This window comes from Lactuca serriola, chromosome 8, assembly GCF_051521515.1.
Source record: "Lactuca serriola cultivar US96UC23 chromosome 8, Lser_US96UC23_V15, whole genome shotgun sequence".
NCBI classification, from domain to species: Eukaryota; Viridiplantae; Streptophyta; class Magnoliopsida; order Asterales; family Asteraceae; genus Lactuca; species Lactuca serriola.
In genome coordinates, this window is record NC_136415.1 from 310,958,984 (window position 1) to 310,966,459 (window position 7,476).

Consider the following 7,476-nt stretch of genomic DNA (forward strand, 5'->3'; position numbering starts at 1 on the left):
TAGATCAAGATGTGCATTTCACTTCCAGGTTCTGGAAGAAGTTTCATGAAGAGTTGGGCACGAGGACGCTTTTTGGCACCACATACCACCCACAGACTGTGACATCCCCAAAATCTTGGCCAGAAAAGACCGATTTTCATTTATGCTTTTAAAATAATTTTAGAGTAAATCCTTTTGATTTGAAAGAGTTGCAGAATTTGTTCCCAAAAACAAAATGTAATAAAACAATGTTTACCAAAGCATTTCATAAAAGAAATGTATTTTCATTGCATAATCAAAACTTGGGATGTCATGTTCCGATACAGACCATAAAGCATAAACGATAACATTACAAGTCATTCAGCAAATATATACATATACAGACTTGTAAACAAAACAACTTGATGGTTCATCCATCTTATGCCCTTGCGCCACTACCTGTAATACAAATAAAACTGAGTGGGTCAGGCTTGGGAGCCTGGTGAGCATATAGGGTTTTCAACCCACAATAAATAATTATATTTAATTCCACCAACCAACAATAACCCAATTACCCATTCTCATTATTCTCACTTTACATCCCTAAGACAACTGACATAAGGGAATCTAGTCTAAGAATATTTCATCGGGGCGACAACACATGCGTCGGGGGTTTCTCAGCAATATAAGTCAAATAAAGAAACCATGCGGGGGATGGAGTACAGCGAATGAACACCCAAGTTCATTAACACCTATAGGTGGCGAGCCTGCTAGTGTTCCACATGACTGTCTAGAAAAGTCTGTGGTCGTCATCTAAACTCCGCCAGATGACTGAATCAAAACAACAACGAGGCCTCTCATCTGTTTATTACACACCAACTATCGACCCATGTTCTACCCAACATATTAGTAGATAAGAATATACATTTTTATACATAGTTTAAAAAAAACTGTATAACATGCTTTAATCAATACATATTCCACATAACAGATGAGGCACACACACATACCACGTATCTCATAGAAAACAAATCAGATCTATGAGATAGAAGAGGGTGAATATACATTCACACATATAACACAAAATGTACACATAACACGTATTTCTTATAAAATACTTTATAATTATGCGATAGAAGAAAGTAACCACACACTCACTTGATCAGAAGATGATCGGATAGCACTACGGCTTATTGTAGTAGTATTCTTAGGCAGATATGGAAGATCTTCACAAAAAAACCGGACTTCTCACGGGCAGAGCTTCGGCTTGGGAATCGCACTTCTCGGGATCTTCGGTGCTTCGGGACTTGCTTCGGGGCTCGGGAATAATAACGGGTCTTCGGGGTACTTCTGGCACGCAAAAGGATGCAAAACGGGAGAGAGAAGAGAGAAAAAGAGCAAATGAGCCGGCTGCCCTCGCATCCTATTTATAGGAGGCTGGAGCCACGGAGTACGCTGGGCATACAGCACTACGCGGGGCATACGCGTCCAAATCGTCATGGCATGCGTCATACGAAGAACTCGAGTGCGAGGCGTGTCGTGCTTCGTTGTACGCTGGGCGTACTTCGGATCGGATTGGTGACTCCTTCGGATATACATCCGAATTAAAGATTAAATTTAAATACAAATTATTGAATAAACTTCAGAAATTCATATCTTCTTCATACGAACTCCGTCTTCGATTCTCGTTTAAATTGATTCGACTAAAAACCGCTCGATCTCAAAGCGAGCATTTCGGGTTGCATACCACTAAGTCGAAACTTCAATAAATCATAACTTCCCCATACGAAGTCAGATTTGGGCGTTCTTTATATATTCAGAAACCACTTTTCAACTACTACAACATTATCTAAAGATATCAAGTTTATTTTACACTTAAATTTTGACGCTCATTTTATTCTTAATTAATCAAATCACATAATTAAGCAATTAAGCACAAAACACATAATACTCAAATAATATACTTCTATTATTTCAAAACGGGTTACCAAGGTTAATCTAGAGTATTATATCAACGAAAATGCCGAGCCTGGAAACGCGGGCGTTACAATTCTCTCCCCCTTCGGATGATTTCGTCCCCGTAATCACACATCAACAAACAAATGCGGATAGCGACTCAACATGTCACTCTCTGTTTCCCAGGTGAGATTTGGCCCATTTGAATGTTTCCAACGAACAAGCACTAATTCGACCATCTTGCGTTGAAGCTTCTTAGCCTTTCGGTCAACAATTGCCTCTGGTTCTTCAATTAACCTCTTGTTTTCATCAATTCTTAATTCAGAATTTGGAAATATATCGGGAACTTCTCCCGTGAACTTCCTCCAATAACACACATGAAAAGTGTTGTGAATTCCATTCAGTTCCTCTGGTAGTTCAAGCTTGTAAACTTGGTTCCCAATCCTCTGAAGAACTTTAAATGGTCTAATAAACCTTGGACTCAACTTTCCCCTTTTTCCAAATCTTATAAGTCCCTTCCACACGAGACTTTAAGCAAAACCGAATCTCCAACTTTGAAGGTCATTGGCCTTCGCTTCTTGTCAGCATAGCTCTTTTGATGATCTTGAGCTGCTAACATTCTTTCTCTAATTATTTTCAACTTTTCAGCGGTTTGATGGACCATCTCAGGACCCATAAACAGCTTTTCTCCAACCTCAAGCCAACAAGACGGCGTGCGACACTTATGCCCGTACAAAGCTTGATAAGGTGCCATCTTTATGCTCGAGTGGAAACTATTATTGTAGGAAAATTCTACCAAAGGAAAATGTTCATCCTAGTTACCTAGGAATTCCAGGGTACATGCTCTCAGCATATCTTCAAGTGTTTGTATTGTTCTTTCACTCTGGCCATCAGTCTACGGATGGTAAGCTGTACTTAAACACAACTTGATACCCATTTCCTCTTGTAGAATTTTCCAAAACCTTGAGGTTAAACGGCTGTCACGATCCGATACAATCGTTAACGGAACACCGTGAAGCCTCACAATTTCCTTCACATAATAATTCGCAAGCTATTTCTCCTTGGCTTCTATGAAATGCACACTCTTAGTGAATCGATCAATGACCACCCAAATCATGTCGTGACCATTCTTTGTTCTGGGCAGTTTAGTGACAAAATCCATAGCAATGTCTTCCCACTTACCCATAGGCACAGACTATGGTTCTAAACTCCCGTACGGTTTCTGATGTTGTGTCTTAACTCTTGCACAAGTCACACACTCAGCCACATACTTTGCAACATCAAGCTTCATCGTCGGCCACCAGTAGTAGGGTTTTAGGTCCCTATACATTTTAGTGCTATCGGGATGAATCGAATACATGGTTTTGTGAGATTCTTCCATCAGAAGATCTCTGAATCCTCCTGTCTTAGGTATCCAAATCCGATCTTGGAACACCTTCAGTCCATGACTGTTCACACCGAACACCAACGTTTTGCCCAAACGTTCCTCCTTTCGGTCATTCTTCTCAGAAGCTTCGCTTTGAGCTTTCTTTATACTTTCCAAAATAGTCGAGACAACTTCAATTCGCTTTGAGCTTTCTTTATACTTTCCAAACGTTCCTCCTCCTGTCTTAGGTATCCAAATCCGACTGAGAGCATCAGGAACAACATTAGCTTTACCAGGATGGTAAAGTATCCCACAGTCGTAGTCCTTGAGTAACTCTAGCTAGCGTCGTTGCCTCATATTTAACTCTTTCTGATTAAAGAGATATTGGAGACTCTTATGATCAGTGAAAAGTTTTCACTTCGTGCCATGGACATAATGCCTCCATATTTTCAGAGCGAAAACTACCCCTGCCAACTCCAAATCATGAGTTGGGTAATTCTCTTTGGGTCAAAACACAACCCAATCCAACCCCAGACGCATCGCTATAAACAACGAAGTCTTCAACTCCATCGGGTAAAGAAAGTATCGGTGCCTCGCATAGCTTCTTCTTTAGCTTCTCGAATGCTTCTTTATGCTTATCACTCCAAGCATAAGTAGCTCCTTTGTGGGTCAAAGCTGTTAATGGAGTAGCAATCGAAGAAAAGCCTTGGATAAACCTTTGGTAATATCCGGCTAATCCTAAAAGGCTTCGGATCTCCGTGGGACTTTTCGGTTGCTCCCACTTCATTACAGCTTCAATCTTTGCTGGATCAACCATTATCCTTTTTTGGTTGACCACGTGACCCAAGAATTGGACTTCGCGAATCCAAAAATCACACTTAGAGAACTTTGCATACAACTTCACCTTCTTCAAGACTTCTAACACTTCTCGTAAGTGTCTGCCATGCTCCTCTTGGCTTTTTGAGTAAATCAGAATGTCGTCTATGAACACTATCACAGATTTATCTAGAAATGGATTACAAACCTTATTCATTAAATCCATGAATGCTGCTGGGGCATTGGTTAGTCCAAATGACATAACCAAGAACTCGTAGTGTCCATATCTAGTTCTGAATGCAGTCTTCTCGATATCTTGCTCTCTTACTTTTAGATGATGATATCCTGACCTTAGATCGATCTTCGAGAAATAGCTAGAACCTTGCAATTGATCAAACAGGTCATCAATCCATGGCAACGGGTATCTATTCTTTATTGTTGCCTTGTTCAACTCTCTGTAATCAATTCACATTCTCATACTTCCATCTTTCTGCTTCAAAAATAACACCGGAGCTCCCTAGGGTGATGAACTAGGTCTAATGAAACCTTTGTCCAATAACTCCAGAAGTTGCATCATTAGCTCCTTCATCTCCGTCGGTGCTAATCGATACGGTGCTTTTGCTATTGGCGTGGTTCCTGGTAACAAGTCAATTCTGAACTCCACTTGTCTATCAGGTGGTAATCCAGGAAGATCTTCGGGAAATACTTCTGGATAATCACACACCACTAGTATACTCTGTATCACCTTCTTTTCCTTCTTAGCATCGATCACGAATGCTAAATATGATGTACATCCCTTGGTCAAACACTTCCTGGCTTTCATTAGGGAAATGATTCCAGAATTTACTCGCCGTTTGTCCCCGTACACCATAAATGAATCCTTCCCAGGCGGGTTTACTTTAATTATCTTCTTCTTGCATAAAATTTCGGCATCATTGGCGCTAAGCCAATTCATTCCCAGAACGATGTCGAAACCATTAAGTTCGATAGGCAATAATTCCTCGTGAAACTTATTCCCATTAAGGTCGATTAAGATGTTTTTCATACGATGGCTAACAGGTACAAACTTGCCACTAGCAACTTCGACTAATAAAGCATTATCTAGTCTATCAACAGGCAAGGCTAGTTTTCTACCAAACTCATGCGAAATAAAGGAGTAGTTGGCTCCAGAATCAAACAAAATTTGAGCAGGTAATTCGTTTACGAGAAAGGTACCTGAAGCGACATCAGCTTCATCTTTTGCAGCTTCGAGAGTCATTTGGAAGGCTCTCGCCTTCGACTTTGGTGGAATGTTGGGCTTAGCTGCCTCCTTCTTTTTTGGGCAGTCTTTCAAAATGTGCCCCTCTTCATTGTAACCAAAACACATCCTTTTGTTGTTCGGACACTCATTGGCAAAATGCCCAATTTTTCCGCACTTGTAGCAGGTTACATCCTCACCATATTTCCCAAAGTGCTTTTTCTTACACTTATCACACCATTTCGTTTCGCTTCCTTTTCCTCCACCAAACTTTTTCTAATCAGATTTCAAAAATTTGCTTTTCTTACCGGAACCAGATGTTCCCTCAAACTTTCTCTTCTCACCAACCTCAACCTTGTCGGTGGTTCTCCCCTTAATCATGTTCTCAACAGACTTGGCAGCCCAGATAGTTGCCTCTAGAGTATGTGTCTGACGTATTGGCACCTCGTACTCCCATGGGAGTCCCTTCGCATACCGGTCCACCTTTGTCAGCTCGTCTGGGACGATACGCAAGGCAAACTCCATCTTATCGGTGAAGTTATTGGTGTAATCATCAACTGACATGTTGCCTTTTGTCAATGCCAAAAACATATTCTCCAACTCCAACAGATTTTGAGCCGAGCAGAACTTGCGCTTGAACTGCACCAAGAACTCTGCCCATGTCAATTGCAATCGCTCATTAGGGCTTAACGTCTTCCCTAGAGTGTTCCACCAACGAACGACTCCACCTTGGAATTGACGCACAAAATAGATAGTCTGCAACTTGCCTCTGCAGCCATAAGTCATGAAGGCTAACTCCATTTCGGAGATCCATTCCATAACTCCAATCGGATCCTCCTTTCCATTGAAGGTCGATGGTTTGCAAGTTAGAAAGTCCTTGTACTTGCATCCCATTCCATCATTCCTTCCATCATGGTTGTTTTGCCTAACTATCAGTGGGATGGCTTGACCAACAGACCCACTGAAGTTTCCACCTTCCAAGTGCCCTTCATTTAATTCGGGCTCTTCCACACGAATTGACAGTTCTTCACGATTTTGTTGAAGCAACCGCCTAGTTTCATCCATCTGACGATCCAACATTGTTTGAATCATCATTTGCACACCAGCCATGGTTATTGGCTCAGGTGCTGCTGCTACGACATGTATTTGCTCAATCACTGGTGGTTGATTCCTGTTTTCATCAGCATTTCCAACTCCACTTCTTGTTCTCACCATTTTGATCTACACACAGAATAAGGTGAAATTAGTGTTGGGTTTTGAGCAATCTAACACTTCCTAAGTGTGCATGCAACCCTAATAAACCTTGGATCTATGTTTGTCTAATACATGCAAAAAAATAATTTTTCCAAGGTTCATAACCTATCTAACATGGCATGGGGTACTTTTAAACATAAAAGAATTAGATGAGATTACATACCTTTTGATGATGAGTTTGATTCCTAAGGAGTTTGAGGGCCAAGCACCAATAGTGTGAATGGCTCAAATGGAATCACAAATCACCACAAACTCTTGGAAAACTTTAGAGAAAGTGTATACACACATAGAAAATCGGCTACACACACAAAACCACACTAGTGTCACTAGTTGCCATTTCATGCCCCATAAGCATGCTTATATAGTGTGCATGGTTATGGTGAAACCCTAATAACCCATGACCTTTCCTTTCCAAGGATCCATGGGTTAAAAGCTCCATGGATCATCCATGGACTTCCATATAAGCCTAGCCCATTAACGAATGAGTGTTAGCCCACACCATATAAAACCAATAGCCCATAATCTAATTAGTCTTTCTTTTAATCTCTAAATTAATTCATAATTAATTTAAGACTAAGACTAATTAAATAACATGACTTCATATTAATATATTATAACTTATAATATATTAATAAACATATGTGTATAACTCTCATAAAATTATTCATAAATAGTTTGGATGAAATGCAACCCAAATGGACCATGCCCGGTCGGGTCAAGTATATACCAAATAAGTTATGGACTTAGACACCTTATCCAACAGACTCCCACTTGGATAAGTCTAATAACTATATTTACGTATGTTACTTCAGGAACCAACCAGCAATCGTAGCTCTCAAAAACTCTGTTGAACTATGAAGCACCATTTTAGATACGTGATCATATAATC